Raw genomic sequence first — 16,476 nt, forward strand, 5'->3', positions numbered from 1 at the left:
CAGACCTTCATCGATATGACGGTTAGTCTTGTCAAGTAGATGGAAAACTGCTATTTACCTATCTTGAAATTCAAGCTAAAATGTCAGAAGTCTTGCCGGTGCACAAAGAGGCTGACAACTGTGAATTAAATATATATACACGAAATCCGCGATTACTGCTCGAATTCATCTTAAAACTTGATCTCAGTCGTAGAAAAGCGACGCAAGTTACGCACCGACTAAAGAAACATCTATAATCTATTGTTCTTGTGGCGTGATGGTCATTGATCGGATACATGCACCCCTGAAAGGGAAATTCCGCTAATGAATTCCCCTGCTAAATTTCCGACGCCACAGTAGGTGATGTGATACTTTGAAATATGACTTTGATAATAAACAAACAAAAATTATTTTTGAAGCCTTTTAAATGATGCACCATTATGATCATAAAATCTTCAAATAACACTTATTTTTCCGACCTGCTTTCGGCTGCTTTCGGCTCCTTTTCGGCTACGAGAAGCTGCGAACCGATGAAATTCTGAAAGAGACTGGTAACTAATATGATGAGAATGCCTCTCGATAACTACATAACCTTGAGTTCTCCTCTTCTAGGAGACTGATGTTTGTTCTGCTACCTAAAATATTGACTTAGATTAAGCGTTAAGTGCTTCAGATGAACTAAGGGAAAGGTAAGTAAGGCCAAGAAAGAAGAGGTTAGCAGATGCAATTAGGGGAGGCCTGGAGTGAGTTCGTCTCAGGTAATTGTTTCATATCGTTTTGTGAAGTTCGCTGTTTACAATATTTTTCCAACGATACACAGTTCTGGCAACGCGAATGAAACAACTGTCAAGACCTCGCTTCAGAGCTAAATCACCTTCTCTCAATTTAACCCCCCACAACTTTGTTTTAGATGCTACGAAACAGAGTATTAATTGGTAATTTGGTTTTATCAAGCAAGTTGATAATGTAAAGTGGCCACATAAAGAGTTTAAAAGCTGAAGTTTCGAGCGTTAGCCCTTCGTCAGAGCGGAGAGTATTAATAGGCACCATAACCAAACTGTTGTGTCAGCAGTGCTTTAGCTATTTCTGATTTGCATTTAAGGAACTGCATGTTTTGCAAGCAGACTGTTCTGTCACGCGTAACTCGTTGCGTTACACGTTTTCACGAATTGTTTTGTTAAACATTGTGGGATAGCAGAAGGCATGCTGTCAAAAAATAGAAAACTGTAATTTTGTAGGTGCTCCAGTGAAGACGCTTTCTCGTTTCACCTGAAACCTTTCTGTCAAAAACTGGCAAGACTATGACTTCTCACGGTAAACATAATGAAGTAACCTCCAGTGCTACCAGATATACTCCAGTTAAAAGCCCAGATACAAACCCTTAGGAAAGTTTTCTATGGCTTTGTATGAGACCACAGGAGGTACTAACAGCGCACACATTTCTCAGCCTTTTAATTTCACAAGGATAGCTTGTGAGATGTGCAGAATCTTTAAAAGTTTGTGAGAAAATTAGATTAAGGTGTTTAAGAGAAATTAGGAGCTTTTTCACCGTCCCAAAGACTTATTAATTAGTTTTAAAGACATCTGAAAAAGTTACTTTTTGCACAGTGCAAAAAGTAACTTATATTAGTTAAAGTTGATGAGGTTTGAAATATTTTGTAATGCCAACAACAAAATGTTCCGCTGTCACATTAGCAAGATAAGTACCACTTGGACGTATATTTTAAAATAAACTACAAAAATGTAATTGATTATAAGTTTGTTTCCAGCTGTTAGTACCACAGTCACCATATTCACTGTGTCAGATGACCTGACTCCACGATTCTTTTATACATTGTATGCACATGATTATCTTTTTAACTGCTACAGGTTACAAAATAATCACCCTTACCTTATATTTACTGATCGATCCACACGTGATGAGTTTGATGATATACATTCCATCTGTATCATCTATATATAGCTAGACTAGCAGACTTTAAATTGTGTATTAAGGATTGCTTACTCATATTTTGGAAGATATACATGTACTCAACTAATTGTCTTTATAACATCACATTAATCTTACCTAATTGTAACATCTTGTTCTTCCTTTAAATTCTTTCTATACCAGTCAAACTTTCCTTGTCTTTCAACTACTTCACTAGCTCTCATCGAGAGAGTGCACTCAAGCCACTGCAGTGCCACCACATGCACAATATTGGCATCATATTGAATCCTTTGAAGTAAATCTTCGTGACTTGTTAATTTCCAATAATTTGACCAAACATCAAGCATCATTTCATGTTAAAATTAATTTAATAGTACTGACATAAAAAAAGGCCGAGTTGGACACATTTTACTAAATATCATGATGGATGTACATGAAATTGGCTTAGTTTACAGAAAATACTGTCAGTTACATTTGCAATTGCTCTAAAAGCTACCTCTGTATGTACTCCCTCTGTAGCTTTATTGAAACACACCACTTATAACAAATAGTTCTTTTATAAGCTACCTGGTGACATAATGATAAAGCCAGTATATATATTAATGAATAAAGGCTGATAGTTTCTAAAAAAACTGTTTGGGGCTGCGTCGGTGGGGGTGACAAAATAATTTGGATATATCAACAAAGTTGAAATGAGAAAATGGCCACCGTATTGATTACAAAAGCTGACGTTTCGAGCCTTTTGTACTGTGGTGTTAGATACATATGATGCACGATCCTCGCAGTAGATAGCGCTATTTAAGCAATAGCGAAAATCAGACCTGAAAAAAATCAGGCCTGTATGGCCTGATTTTTATTAGGAATCAACTTAACAGCCTGCTCCCAGTTGGCTTGTTAGCTCAATTGGTAGAGCACTGCACTAGTATTGCAGAGGTCAGTGGTTCGAATCCCGTACAGGCCTGATTTTTTTCAGGTCTGATTTTCACTATTGCTTAAATAGTGCTATCTACTGCGAGGATCGTGCCTCATATGTATTTTTTGTCTTATTTTGATATTTTTATCATAATCATAGGGAAAAAATCATGGAAAAACTTGTGGTTTACAGGACGTAAAAATTCTTTGGATTTTCATTTAATTTTACCGTATATACCCTATTAAATCCTATTATGAGCAAAGTAAGATTTAATGTTAACCACAGAAATTATTGCACGCTCATTGCCTAATTTTGATTGTCTGTAAGCAGACAGCTGACAAGTGAACTTATAATTTATGTGACGTATAAATGAGCAAGAGCAGACAATTTGACAATTTGTTGTCATAAAAAACAAAATTGTCAGATTTCAATGTGTCCTGTTATTGACGATTGTCAAAATAGTCAGCAGATCCACAAGGCAAGTGGATCCCCAGCTTCTTTGACAATGTTATATATGATGAAATTCACAAGACAGACACATGAAAACCAATTTCAATTTGTCAAAAAACAACGTATCAAAGCAAAACAAATAATTTCAAGATTGGCCCCGCCAATTGAGCCTGCGGATTTCAATGTGTATCATTTGGCAATGTCCGCACAAATGAGACGATTGGCCTGGTTAATCAAAGAATTGCAAGATTTAACCAAATCCTGCAATTTCTTAGATTGGTCTGGATAGCCAATTCTACAATTTGGCAACTCACATGTTTTTTCACAGGTTTTTTAAGCATGTTTTCAGTGAAATTTCTTCAGAGGTTATTTCACAGGTTTTAAAAGTGGAATTTCTTCATATTTTGCTCACATGTTTTTTCACAGTTCTTAAAATTCACAGGTTTTTTCACAGGTTCTAAATTTTGTGATTTCTCACCAAAATTTAGCCCTTGCAAAATTCACAAGTTTTTTCACAGGGTGTTTCTGTGTCAGATGATATTTCACACGTTGTTCACGGGTTTTTCACAGGTTCTCATCCAATAGTGATACATGAAAAACTATTTTGTAACACAAGTTAATGGTGTCTAGTCTGGATTGGTGTTGAAAAATGCTCCTGAACATACTTTAACTCAAAGTCTTGGTGGCACAGTTGTGTTGATCCATAGAAGTCCCTCTCTAAAGATCAGATTTAAACCAGAGCACCATCCTTGAATACTGAACATTGTTTCATTTCCCATTTATAGCTGATATACATCCACAGAACATCTGTTTGTTGGCACCATTCTTGATGGTGTGATTTTCTTGACCAAACAGGGGGATTTAATCTACTTATATGGGAACCTCAAAGATCTGAATCAGATAAAAGTTGCTATATTTGGCCTGTATGCTTAAAATGCTTTATTCTCCTATTACCATACGGCTAATTCTCCTTGTGGATGACAATTTGTTTTTTTCTCAGTCAATCCTGAGAAATTGGTATTGTATCAAAGCAATATCCCCTACAAACTAGTTGATAATTTTCTTAGTTCTCACTGCTTCTCTGTATGAGTCTTTAACCCTGTGACTTCCAATAGAAACTAGCATCTAATTTCTCCTTACAATATTAGCCCTGAATCAAACACTAATGTTAGGAGAATAAAGATAATGATCACCAAGAAAGAACCTCTTGATTGGTAAACAAATTCTCCTTGTCAGCACTTTAAGAAATGTGAAGAGAACAGTAGAGAGAATTTGCATACTGGTATCGAGGTGTAAAGTGTTATTGCAATAGGATTTTAATTCTGTTTATCTTTGGAAGTGAAAGGTTTGTGGACATTTGTTTTAAGTTGCCTCTTGATAATAAATATCAACATTTGATGGTGAACCTAACCCTTTCAATTCCAAGATCTCATGAGGAATTCTCCTTGCTGTCTGTCAAACAATTCTTATGATCTTAGTTCTGAGAAGTTGGTATTGGATCAACTAATAATTCCCTTAATTAAGTAATATTTTTCTTTATTCTCATCACTTGTCAGCTTGATATTGTTTTGATGTGGGTCTTCTTGATTTTTGCAGAAATACTGTTATACCCAGTTTCTTGTTATCTTTACCACAACAGCTGAAGAACAAGGTAGGTTCTGTTTGTCTAATTTGAAGAAAATTAGGTTGCTTACAAGAAATTTCCCAGATTCAAATTATAAGATTTAGTGGAAGAGTGAAATGTATGGGATCTCAGGGAAATAGGGAGCTGAAAGGGTTGGGAGAGTAATGGGATGGGTATAGGAGGGGTGTGGGAGGGGTGTGGAATAGACATGAGAAGAGTATAAGATGAGAGATTCTAGGGCAGGAAGTAGGAGAAACTTTTTTGTTTATCATTAATCTGCAAAGCTTCCCACTTAAGGGCTAGAGAGAAGTGAGGGATTATAAGGCAATTTATGTCCAGGTGGTCCACTTTCATAGGGAATGTTTTGTAAATAATTGTAATCAGCCAAACTGGAATTTTAAATTACAGTTCCTAAGGGATGGTGGGAGTCATAAACACCAGCAGGGAGGGGTACAGCTGTATTTATATTTTTACAGAATCCTCAAAACATAATTACATTGACTGTAAAGCAATGTTTTAAATTCTTTGAACAGAAATAAATGGTTTTCTAGGATCCTCAATCCTTCTTTCATTTTCCCACAAACTCTGCTGCTTGCCAAAAGGTGATCTGCAAATGGTGATCAAGAGATTAAATAAATTATCTACAGAAAGAATTTTTGTAAGTAATGTAAATTTTCTCAGCTGAGTTGAGAGGGAAGAAAATTTGTCAACATACACTTTGTATCGGCCAGGGTTTTTTTTTTTTTTTTTTTTACCCATTCCCTGTGTCCACAATAGTTACTCTATTAAAATCTTGGTATTCATAACAAAAACTTCATAAGAAAAGATGTCAACAAAGGTCTTTTAACTCCCAAGATCACTCAAGCAATTCTCCTTACTGTCTGTCATACAATTCTTATGATGTTAGTTTGGAGAATTTGATATTCGATCAACTAATAACCCACTAATTAATTTTTTTCTTTAATTATTCTCATCGCTTGTCAGCGTGATATTGTATTTATATTCTGAGGATCAAATCTATCTTCTACACTCATGGAAGTTCATAAAAAAAGTATTTAAAAATTCAGATCTCTGTTTATCAAATAATGTGAACTTCTTATTAATATGCTTGACTTGGCCCTTCCATTGCTTTACTGCAATCCACAATAGTTCACATCTTCATAACCCACAGACTCACCATATTTGGGGTTTTACACAGGCATAGACATAGCGGAAGATATTTGTGGCATACTTGTATAACCAGCTTGGTGAGCTCTAAGCTTCCCAGACTGTGTTTGGGATTTCAATAAAATTACAATTTTACACCAACTCTACCATTTGCAGGCCATTATACCATTATTGTTTGCAAATTTTCAGATAGTCAACTTGAAATCATGTTGATAAATACAATTTAACAATACCCCCAAATGATTTTTTTTGGTGTGATTTGTTTTCCACTGATTTACCCAAGTACTCATGTTATTGATAATTGTTTTTCTGTTCTGTTACTTCAGTGTATATGCAATGTCACATCATAACAGATCTGGAATCATAGTGTGCAGGCTACCCTATGGTATCTTGATAGCTACATACTCATTTCCTTGCACAAGTGTGAAGGCGACAGAAATAGTGGAGAACACTTGTGAACAGCTGAGAAGATGAAAGAAGAACTGGGTAATATCATGTCACCTTGAAATGTGCATTTGGTCTTCAGAGTGAACAAGCAAGAAATATTGGTGGAACCTGAATCTGGGACGGAGAAGCAACTCTTTACTGAAATCAATTTTAGGATTTAATTCATTTTCATCATCATTACTTTCATTATCATCAATGTTGTCTTCATTGTCCTCATCATCATCATTATCATCATCATCATCATCATCATCATTATCAGACTATGAGCACACTCTTTATGTAACAGAAAGTCAAGTTTATAATTAACCTAACAGATGTTTTTCAGTCAATCCTGCCATTGATGATGACAATCTTTAATGAGGAAACTTTTTCACTAAAAAGTGGTTTACAAAAAGGACCTCGAAAATTAAAATTAAAAATTTACAATGAATAAAAATGCTAAAAGATGCTACTAAAAACTAATGTATCTTATGTGTAATACAAAACTTAAATCAATGAATTAAAAATCTGACGCTTCAAAATATTTACATTATCAGCGGCTCGTATAGTTTTGTCCAGCGAGTTAAAATCACTTACAGCATGATAGCCAGTTCTTTGTTTGCCCCAGTTTCTTTTAACGGATGGAATTTTGAGGTTTGCTTTATTTCTTGTGTTGTAACTATGCTGTTCTTGCTGAGTGACTAATGTTAGTTCATGATGCGTGAGACTATTAAGACATTTATATACATGTACGCATCGGCGCTGGAAGCGCCTTTTTTCTAGTGTTAACCACTTCAGTGTAGTTAACGCATCAGACGCAGAGGCATTTGCAGTCACTTATGACTGTTGCAAAACAGCAGTTAAATTCTGTAAAAATAAGTATTGGAGGCCTTTGAAAATGAGGTTTTAATAGAAATCACTACTCAAATTCAAAGGTGTCTGAATTACTTTAAAAACCATTTTGCTGGTTGAAAGCTTTCACCATTAAAAACTGATAAATTAATAATAATTTCACTGGAATACAAAGTATACACACTCCACCTACCTACGGTATCAAGTTGGTCAAATAATGACAAGCTGAAGAGGCCTCACATAATTCATTTTCAGCTCTCAAGCAGAGTGACCAATGAACAGCCCTACATATACCTCAAGTGTGGCCATGTACATGGTCTTCATTCATTGAATTCACCTGAGAGAAATCTTGCAGACAAAAGAACTTGTCCAGTTTGTTTACAGTTAGTAAAACCTAGCATAACTAGCCTTTAAAATGACTCTAAGAAGAGATGAAGAAGTAACTTTTCCTACAAAGGTATTTTATATTTTATAGAATTCTGATGAAATTTTCTACAAGGATATTGAAGGGTAAATTTAGACATTTTAATGCAGTTAATCCTTTACTCCTGTGAGTGACTAAGACAGAATTTCTCATTACAATGTCAAAACTGTATCAAGCAGACAAGTGATTATAAGAATAAAAAAACAATATTATATAGGGGGGTTATTACTTGATCCAACTTCATTTTCTCCAAACTATCATTATAAGAATTGTATGGCAGACAGTCGGGAGAATCAATTAGGAGATCTTGGAAATGAACAGGTTAATTTTCAGAATTATAGTGGGCTCTTTTGGTCAGTGTAGGCTCATGTGGAACATCCATCACAGCTATAGTGCAGTGGATCTCAGTGATTAAGAGCAGTCTTGTGGCAGTCACCTTTCACTCCTGAGTGCTTGCTAGTCATTTTTGAGAGGGTTCCCCTACTCCACCTTCATTAGTCCCATCCACTGATGTAGTCATTGTCAAAAGGTGCCTGGAATACTGCCTCTTGGAGTGGGGGAGGGGGAGATTATCCTATCTACTGACTGGCTTACCACCGTGGAAAACATTTGACACTAAAGGCATCCATCTTACTTTTAAGCTAGCTGGTGTCAAATGACATGAATAATTTCCACTGCTTTATCAGGTGTGCAGTTATGTGCCACTGAGTCTTGGAAAAGAACTGGCATTCTATCAGGGAGAGCCTGCTGCTACACATACTTTTGTACTGTGTGGACATGTTTGCCCTGGGGAAACAGTCGGGTTAAAGGTTCCTTGTCCCTCTAGAATGAGCTACCCTTCCATTTTTACACTGAAGATCAGTATCCTCTGGTTGATATTTTTATTCATTTTCATCACCTCTGTGCCCAAAATTACATTGATATTTTAGGGAGGAATTCGTTATTGGTCTTTTTCAGTTGCAGCTGAAAGAGTTAGATTTGTCTTTCTTTGGTCAGACTCTCCCCCCCCCCCCCCACCCCACCCCCAAGACTTTTCTGAGCTATAATTTGAACGAAACAATGGTTTACCATCCAGTTACAGCCTGTTACAGCCTATAAAGTCACACTATGTATCAGCAAGAATTTATCAATCACCTATGAGGCTGTTAGGGAAGTTTTGGTAACAGAGTTGTAATCCTATGTGAGACACTGCCAGCCAATATAACCCTTATTCTCCTTTAAGTGACCAAAAGAATTTCCCCTTAAAGTAAAAAAAAACCCTCTAAAGCAGCTCTTAAGAAGAGGTGAGAAGAAAGCAAAATACTGACAAGGGGACTTTTGTTTCATTGACCACCAAATTCTCAGAGCTGAAATTGTAAGAAATGTGGGGCAGAGTGTGGAGAGTTGATTTTTTGATCTTGGAGTAATTCAGCAGATGCTTATGAACTGTAAACTTCTCACAAATAACATCACTGTGTCTCGTTCATGAGGAGGGATTGATAATGAAGTGGTGTTTTTTTGTTATTCTTTTGATGCAGGTTTTGGCAACAACTTCCCATTCCTCATGGAGGTGATGCTTTTCAGGCCATATGCCCATTCTTTGCTCATCCCCTGGAGGGTGTAGATGGCTTTGTCCGAAACTGATCTTCTCGACCGACGAATAATAAATAAATAAATAAATAAATAAATTTTAATTAGTTGTATAGCCCTATTTACATGTACAGATCAATAGTGCTTTACACTGAATAAAAATTAAAAACCTTATATATCTAAATAAAAATTAACAATAGTAATGGTAGCTAAAAATACATAAGAATAAATTATTTTAATGTAATATATCTAAGTTAATGATTACAAAAAGCTTCATTAAACAGAAATGTTTTAATAGCTTTTTTAAATTTATCCAAACACTTAATCATTTTAATTTCATGAGGAAGTCTGTTCCATAAGTATGGTGCTGCTGCCTGAAAAGATCGATCACCAAATGTCTTCAGCATCTTACCCTTAGGGGGCTCTAAGTAAAGACCGTCATTAGATCGAAGACAATAAGAAGATTTTGATTTAATAGATATGAGGCTGTTAATATATGACGGAAGTAAATTATGAAGCGCTTTAAAAGTAAGTAGAAGAATTTTAAATTTAATGCGAGCCTGGATTGGAAGCCAGTGTAACTCATATAGAATAGGAGTAATATGCGAGTACCTTCCAACGTTCAATAGCAGTCTTGCGGCTGCATTCTGTACACGTTGTACTTTAGCTATCAGTTCCTTTGGGGCACCATACAAAAGACTGTTACAATAATCTAATCTATTCGTTATAAACGCATGAACTAAAGTATGGAGACTGTCTTCGTGTAAATATTTCTTAATGCTTCTAATGTTATGAAGATAAAAGAATGCAGATTTGCAAATATTTGTAATATGCTTAGACATGCTTAGGTTAGCATCCAACCAACAGCCTAGATTTTTTACCTCGGAGCTATTATTAATTACCGAGTTGCCAACGGAGATACTGATTGGCTGTAGTTTAGATAATTGTTGTTTTGAGCCTATTAACATTATAAATAAAAGATCTATAAAACAGTATAACAATAAATGGTGTACAGCCTTGTTGCAGCAATTGCTTTTATTAACATTAGCTGGCCTGGATTGATTAACTTATTTGTTAAAAAAGCTGATGTATTCTTGTAATTATGATTATTGTAACTTTTTAGACGTCTCTTTCTGTTTAGATTGTGCTCAAATTTTACAAAGGAAACGTATTTTCAAGCCACTTCATAAAAAGAGTAATTACGTTCGTATACCTGTAGTAGATAAAAGGTGGTCTGAAGTGAAGGTAGTCCACACTGATTTTCTCCTCAGCCAGTGTCTGTGAAATCTTTTACTGCTCTAACAGCTACTAAGACAGAGGTCAAATGTCTGTGCATGCGTGAACGCTGAAAACGAGTTAGAGGTGACCTGCAGGCTGTTAGAACCAAGTTGTCAATCAACTCCAAAAACTAGTAATTCACGGTGTTTTAGACAATGTGAAAAACCTCAAAATGTAAATGTAAACTCAACAGTAAGAATACTTGATATTAAATTAACTTTGACTTAAAAAATTCTTAAATTTTTCTTTTACAAACCAAATTCTTGTTTGCATAAATTTTGTGGGAGTGACGGGCAAACTGATTGAGTGACGGGCTTACTGACTAACTGAATGACGGACGGACGGACTGACTGACTGACCGACTGACTGACTGACCGATCGACTCTGACTGACTGAGCGACATTCGCTTTGGTTGACGCTCGAAACGTCAGCTTTGAAACCCTTTATGGTGACAAATTGACCTATCAACTCAATAAAACCAAATTACATGAAATGACCGACTGAGTGACTGACTGACCAGTTTGTAAGACATACAATCAACTCCATAAAATTAAGCGACTATCTTCGCTACAGAAGAAGATCGTTGCGCAAGACAAGATCAATATAAATGACAAATCCTGATTGGATCCACAAATTATCACTTTTTTGTCATGCCAAAAGTCAAAAGAATGTCTTCTAAACCAATCAATTAACTTTTAACTTTTCCGGCACATTTTAAAAACTTTTTAACTCACAGCTTTCGCAATACTCGCAAAGCAACCTTCAAGTTATCCCTTATAAATAAATATTTGAAGGGGAGAAAAAATTGCAAAATTTTGGGTCATCCTCGGTGTAAAAACCTGACAAGGTTTTCTTTGTTTCATAAGGTATTGTTTTGCTGTACGCTATTGTTTATAATGTTTTGTTGTCTTTGTTTTACGTCACTCGTGAGCTTCACAGGTTTTTACACCGAAGATGAACCAAAATTTGATTTGAGGATGTCAAGTCCAAGCTGTGTTAATTAAAACGCTGAACCACAGTCGCCCAACTCGTGCTGTGTTATTCCGAGTGATTCGTAACTCTGAGCTGTGTCTGGGTGTTCTTGATCCCCAAACAGTTTAACTCGGATGTTAAGTCCCCGCTGTTTGGACTGAAGCGCTGAAGCAAAGTTGCCCAACGAGTGCTGTGTTACTCCGAGTGATTCGTAACTCCTCGCTGTGTCTGGATGTTCTTCTCCAAACAGTTTAACTCGAATGTCAAGTTCGCGCTGTTTGGACTGAAGCGCTGAAGCAAAGTCTCCCAACTCGTGTTGTGTTATTCCGAGGGATTCGTAACTCCTCGCTGTGTCTGGGTGTTCTTCTCCAAACAGCTTAACTCGGATGTCAAGTCCTCTCTGTTTGGACTGAAGCGCTGAGGCAAAGTCGCCCAGTCTATGCTGTGTTACTCCGAGTGATTCGTAACTCCTTGCTGTGTCTGGGTGTTCTTCCCCAAACAGTTTAACTCGGATGTCAAGTCCACGCTGTGTTGATTGAAGCGCTGAACGAAAGTCACCGAACGCGTGCTGTGTTATTCCGAGGGATTCGTAACTCCTCGCTGTGTCTGGGTATTCTTCTCCAAACAGTTTAACTTGGATGTCAAGTCCGCGCTGTTTGGATTGAAGGGCTGAAACAAAGTCGCAAAGCTTGTGCTGTGTTACTCCAAGTGAAAGGTAACTCCTCGCTGTGTCTGGGTGGTCTTCTCCAAGCATTTTAACTCGGATGTCAAGTCCGCGTTGTTTGGACCGAAGCGCTGGAGCAAAGTTGCACAACTCGTGTTGTGTTACTCCGAGTGACTCGTAACTCCTCACTGTGTCTGGGTGTTCTTCTCCAAACAGTTTAACTCGGATGTCAAGTCCACGCTGCATTGACTGAAGCGCTGGAGCTAAATCACCCAACTCGACTTGTGTTGCTGCGAGTGATTCGTAACTCTCAGCTGTGTCTGGGTGTTCTTCTCCAAACAGTTTAACTCGGATGTCAAGTCCACGCTGTGTTGATCGAAGCGCTGAAGCAAATTCGCCCAACTCGTGCTGTGTTGCGGCGAGGGATTCGTAACTCTCAGCTGTGTCTGGGTGTTCTTCTCCAAACAGTTTAACTCGGATGGCAAGTCCGCGCTTTTTGGACTGAAGTGCTGAAGCAAAGTCGCCCAGCTCCTGCTGTGTTGCAGCGAGGGATTCGTAACTCCTTGCTGTGCGTGGGTGTTCCTCTCCAAACAGTTTAAGAAGGATGTCAAGTCCGCGCTGTTTGGACTGAAGTGCTGAAGCAAAGTCGCCAAGCTTGTGCTGAGTTTCTCCGAGTGAATTGTAACCCTGAACTGTGTCTGGGTGCTCTTCTCCCAACAGTTTAACTTGCATTTTAAGCGCATGATTATAAAATCTCTGGGCCTCAGAATGTTTCCGCATCGTGCACAGATAATTTCCATGGTCCAAGTAACATTTTAGAAGCTCTTCTTGATGCACGTGTAACCCAAGATTCTCATCAAGTTTCGAGTGAGTCTCTAATGACATGTTTTTATATTCCGTAATGGCCATCTCATGATAACTGATGCTTGCAGCAGACAATTTAGTTGCTTCCTTGGGATGATTGAACACACCCTTTAGTGTAGTTCTGACGTTGCGCTGAAATTTCCAAAGGCCGTGTGATCTCTGTAATGTCGGTTTCTGTAATTCTGTTGCTATTTGGATCACAGAATTGGTCATTGAGTTCTCGGTATATTTATCAAAAAAATGATTTGTTGCTGTGCCAACAACACAAATTATTTCTAATCTAAGCGGGTGAGTAATATGAGTATCTAGTTTTCGTGTTTGAATTTCTTCTTCGACAATCTTAACTCCTTCTTTGTTTTCCATTGGAGGAATGATAAGAAGACTCGTGTCTACAAATGCTCCACATTCTTGCAGCGCCTTCTTATAAAACTGTGATGCAATTGAATATTGTTTTTTGAAGCGATGACAAATGGCAAGAACCTGAAATGCAGTTGCTCGGAGAATTCTCTCTTCAGCATTGCCAGACATCAACGAAAGAGCTTCTTCTAAGCTTCGTATTCCTTCCTCTGTTTTCTTAGAAGACACTTGACAGATGCCTCTGTAACAAAAGTGTTTTCCTTTATACTCGGCCGAGAGAGATGAACATGACATTTGCTCGTCCCCAACTCCCGGTAGCAGCTTCATCGTTCTTCCTTTTGTGCCCCAGCACACTTCACCAAAAGCCATGGAAACCAGTAGCTGTTTGTAAACAACGCTTTTTCCAAGCTTTTTGCCACATCGATTGCTGATTCGTAAATTTTGTCCACGACTTCTCCATCGCACCAGAAAAGGGAATCTAGAAATATCTCTGCTTTTATCAAAACACCAAAAGGAGCGTCACATGTCTTAGGATCTGAACAACTTTCTGTTAGACTTTGAATTATATTTTGCTTCTCTTCATAGAACTCAACAAATGCTGACATTGACTGTCCTGTCAAGAACTGTTCGTTCAACTTCTCAAACAGGGAAACGTAAAATGTAGAAAAGCGCACTTTTGAATTCAGCATCGTTTCTATCATTTCATCTTCTCCTCTTTCTCTAACAAAGGACAGAAGCAATTTATGCATCGAAAATGAATTAGGTTTGGAACCAGAGTCGAGAAGCGATTTCCTCCGAAGCCTGTGCAAGATCTTCTTGGCCTCGAGGCTTGTTTGAATACCCATGACAGCTGCAGCTACCGAGAGGTTAAAATCCTCTGATAGAATACTCACAGACACCAGCGCCTCTTTCTCCTGCGCTGAAAGCCTTACAAAAGACGATTTGAATAAAAATTTTAATCTCAGATTGCTAGGATAGTCTGGATTATCCAACAGATCCACAGTGTTTTTTTCTACAGATTCTTTCCACTCCTCTAGAAACTGACTCGGTTGAGTGTTGTCTTCAGAAATGGTTGAGCACAACAGCTTAATGGCCAGAGGTACACGCCCGCAGATTTTTGCAATTTCTTCACGATCAGATGTGGTAATAGCGTTTGAAAGTAACTCACTCACTAACGCTTGAGAGAAGGACTCATCTAATGACCCTATTCTCACTGCATGGTGGCCTTCAAAATGCACGTTCATAAATTCAAGCGATTCCCTCGTGGTAATAACAATAGTTGCCTTCTTGGATCGACTAAGAATGTCTTGAAGAAACTGTATAAAATTTTCCTTCACGTTCGGTGCTCCACTTTCGAGTAAGTCATCAGCATTGTCAAGAATCATCACAAACTCATCCGAAATCTCAGTGAGAACTTTGAAAAGATCTTCGTCTATCGGCAGCTGCTGAGGTAGGTCATCTCTTGTAGTTCTTCTGAAAAAGCTAAAAAGCTTTGATATTAGATCAGTTTTGGAGTTTAGCCCACGTAAGGAGAAGAAGTAGACGGGTGATTCGTTAGCCTGGAGTTTATGTCCCACAGCAGTTGCCACAGAAGTTTTTCCAAATCCGGGTGAGCCCCATATCGACACGATTCGAGTGGATGTGGAACTCAGGTGACCGATGATCTCTTCACATTCTCTTTGGCGGCCGGCGAAGTGTGGAACCATCGGAGGAAGACATGATGGCGGAAGTAATACTGTTGAATCTTTAAAATGGCAAAGAACAGTGACAATCATGATGAGTATTCTGTTTAATAATAAAGGACTGTAAATCAAATGCCAATCTGAAATTGTCAACATGATAGATCAAATGCATGCATAATGATCTTTTTCGCGACTACCGGAGCGGCAGCTGTTTGTGAATTGCTCGTCGAGAATTGCGTGTGGGACAAGATTATTAAATTGTTAATTTTTCACAAAATGGCGGATCTAATAGTCATTGAACTATTGGTCTATTTAAGCCGACGGTTCTCTAACAGCTAAGTTACCTATTTTAGTCTCGAAAAAGGCTAACAAGCGATTTCTGCCTGTATCTTTTAGCTGGGGAGATAGAAATAAAGTATATTATGTAGCAAACTGTCTTAAATTTCTAATATAGCCACAGAAGAGCTGTAATTTCATACCTCTCTGGTTCTGAGTAATTTCTAGTGTTAAGTCATCTATTTTTTGCTCCAACAAAGCAATGTCTTCCTTACTTGCTCTACCGTCAACTTCTTCCTTAACTGCTATTAATTCGTTGATACTCTCGCCTTTGAGAAAGTCGTTTAGCACTCGAAGCTCCTGAATGATACCTTGCTCCAAATTGCGAACCTCTTTCGTGGGAAAGTCGGACTCTGTCAAACCAGCAATGGCATCAATTGGGTCAGTCTTGACACCAAGAGCTTTGAATGCTTCTTTAGTCAGCTGCACGTATTGGTCAAAAGTTGGTTTATCAATCTCTGACTTTTCTGAGTGACAAAGCGAATTTCTTAATAATCGAAGCTGATCAATCGCGAGTGCAAACGTTTCTTTCTGGTCTCCACTTTGACTCACCACAGACGCATGAAAGTTTCCATGAGGTATTTTACGGTGCTTCAAGTACAACTCACCAAGGGTCTTCTTATGACCTGTGCTGCTTGGCATAGAGAAGGACTTCGCATATATGGTGGCCTGAAAAAGGGCGGTACAGTCCCATTCTTTATAGGGAAGGTGTGTGGGAACTTTGGTTTTACCGCCCTCCTCGGTGAGAAACGAGTTCCTTACTGCTGTGGAGTCATCCCATGATTGATATCCGGACCGATGCCTAAAGGTGTTGTCCCACATGGACTTGAACGTTTGACGCAAAGCGTTCGCGAACTCATTAAACACGATGGAGGCAAACTTGAAATAATTCAACTGCTTGTCACTAAAGGGCTGCAGTGACATGTTTGGCTCTGACTTTTGAGATCGCGACGGTTGGCTACAATGTCTTCAACAACCTAAACAAATTT

General features: G+C 38.0%; 1 long non-coding RNA gene and 1 pseudogene across 4 annotated transcripts; one reads left to right on the forward strand and one right to left on the reverse strand.

Moving 5' to 3' along the window:
• The first annotated feature begins 522 nt into the window (after window positions 1-522).
• Window positions 523-7,979, forward strand: LOC148727862 (uncharacterized). Of its 3 annotated transcripts, none has more exons than XR_016002364.1 (3): window positions 523-737; window positions 4,869-4,923; window positions 6,390-7,979. It is a non-coding gene; the product is annotated as an uncharacterized LOC148727862 (long non-coding RNA). The 3 variants fall into 3 exon arrangements; XR_016002365.1 differs by having other exon boundaries at window positions 527-668; XR_016002366.1 differs by lacking the exon at window positions 523-737 and adding an exon at window positions 745-3,686 and having other exon boundaries at window positions 3,791-4,923.
• Window positions 7,980-10,092: 2,113 nt separating this feature from the next.
• LOC148727863 (uncharacterized) lies at window positions 10,093-16,476 on the reverse strand (annotated as a pseudogene). The gene is made up of 2 exons (XR_016002339.1): window positions 15,631-16,476; window positions 10,093-15,213 (listed from the first exon to the last, which is right to left on the reverse strand). The product of XR_016002339.1 is annotated as an uncharacterized LOC148727863 (transcript).

This window comes from Stylophora pistillata, chromosome 6, assembly GCF_964205215.1.
Source record: "Stylophora pistillata chromosome 6, jaStyPist1.2, whole genome shotgun sequence".
NCBI lineage: Eukaryota > Metazoa > Cnidaria > Anthozoa > Scleractinia > Pocilloporidae > Stylophora > Stylophora pistillata.